Source organism: Epinephelus moara, chromosome 17 (assembly GCF_006386435.1).
Source record: "Epinephelus moara isolate mb chromosome 17, YSFRI_EMoa_1.0, whole genome shotgun sequence".
In the NCBI taxonomy this organism is placed as follows: Eukaryota; Metazoa; Chordata; class Actinopteri; order Perciformes; family Serranidae; genus Epinephelus; species Epinephelus moara.
In genome coordinates this window covers 823,046-825,218 of record NC_065522.1, presented here as the reverse complement: position 1 = coordinate 825,218, position 2,173 = coordinate 823,046, and positions in this window count along the sequence as shown.

The window sequence follows — 2,173 nt, the reverse complement described above, 5'->3', positions numbered from 1 at the left end:
TGAGTGATCCCATCGGTTTTTTGCGATGCGTCACAGAGCTGAAGTATCGAACATGCATGCGTGTATTTGAACCCACCCATCACCAGGGTCCAGGGCCAATGTCCCAGCCCTGCGGGGGAAGGCGGGCGGTAAGGCACCCCAAGGCCGCAGGAGCGCCCAGACCCCACGGTCAGGGAGCCGCAGAGGCTGCAGGGCACCACGCAGGCCCAAGGACCCGGGGCAGCAATGGCCAGCACCCCCAGAGAGCCAGAGACACACCCCAGACGGGCGGGGCAGGAAGGCCCGCCCACCCACCGCCCATCGCAGACCCCAAACGCCCACCCCCCCAAAATGTGATGTGGTGCATTAAAATTGAGGGACATAGGAGACAGGTGGGGACAAGGCTGATGGCTACAGCACACTGCTGTCCTGCAGCCTGTGCCATAAGGCACCTGTAACCTGTTCCCATCTGTCCCCCAAGATGTAGGTGTGTGTGGTGCTTTAAAATTGGAGGACAGATAAGGATGGGATGGGGGGCAGCATGGAGGGCTACAGGACACCACTGTCCCATGGCCTGCCCCAACGTGAAGCCCCCCAATCCATCAGTGGTCTGCACTAGGTTATCGAGAAAAGCCTGAATATCTTCTGGGTTTGGATTATTTGCTGTTGAATATAAGTTATGGTAGAAAGTATAGAAAATCTGATTAATCTCCTGAAGAGATTGTGTGTAATTGCCGGACGGCCCCTGGATTGTTGGTATCAGAGATTTTTCTTTATTGCGTTGGAGCTGATTAGCCAAAAATTTTCCTGATTTGTTACTGTGTTCAAAGTTATTATATTTTAGCTGCTGTATGATAAATTCAGTTTTCTTTGATAGAATATTGTCCAGTTGCGATTTTGTACACTGTAATTGGCTCCATACTTGATCACTTGGATTGTTTGCATATTCCTGTCTTAGTTGTTTAATTTTTTCCTCAATGTTTTTTTCTGCTTGCAATTCCTGTTTTCTTCTTGTAGGAGGAGAATGATATAATTTTTCCTCTGATTACTGCCTTCCCAGCTTCCCATATTAAAGAAGGAGATAAATTTGGAGAGTCATTATCTTCAAGAAAGTTTGCCCACTCCCGTCTCACCATTTTGTCAAAGTCTGGGTCTTTAAGTAAAGAGATATTAAAGCGCCATGTTGGGGACCGTTTATGGATGGTTTCTATTTGCAGATTGAGTGATATTGGTGCATGGTCGCTGATAATGATCGGATGTATTTTTGTGGTAATTTTTTGTGAGATGGAGTTATTTAAGAAAAAAAAAGTCAATTCTTGAAAATGAGCGATGCACAGGAGAGAAGAGAGTATATTCCCTCTTCGATGGGTATTTGAGTCTCCAGCCATCGCCAAGCCCAAAATCATCCATATATTCCTGTATTACCTTAGCCGATTGTGATTGCTTTGTGTGTACTGACTTACTAGATCGGTCTAATGATGAATTTAGGACTGTGTTAAAGTCTCCTCCAATTATAGTTGTCGAGCTGTCTGATAGGTTAGATAGTAGAGAGAAGACTGTGTGAAAGAAGGCTGGATCATCATCATTAGGGGCATACAGATTAACGATTGTATATGATTTGTTAAAGATTGTTGCCTGAATAATGATGTAGCGGCCTTCTGGGTCTGTAACTGTGCTGTTTAAGGTAAATGGTAGTCTCTTGTGGACCATGACAGAGACACCTCTTTGTCTGCTGTTATAGCAGGATGAAAAACTTTGATTAAAATTTGGATCTTTAAGAGATTTTTCTTCTGACTTTAGTAAGTGGGTTTCTTGTAGGAGAAAAATATCTGTTTTCAATTTTGTGACAAAGTCCATCGCTTTAATTTTTTTCGCCTGTCAGCGAATGCCATGTACATTCCAGGATACCAAGTTTAACTGTGACATTAACAAAGTGGGGTTTTTATCATACTGTGTGTGGATATGGAGAATTATCTGTGTGTGTTTCTATGTGAGTTTCTATCTGCATGGATTTTGCATGAGTAGATGTAATTGTTAAATGTATGTGTTACAGTCGACCGATGTGTCATGGTGAAGCACCGCAGAGTTATGGAGCAGAGCATTAGAATATATACAAGCATATTAAACAACCAGAAGCACCTGAGCCTTGAAGTATTCACAAACCTGAAAAACAAAGGGGTTACATGGAGTGTAT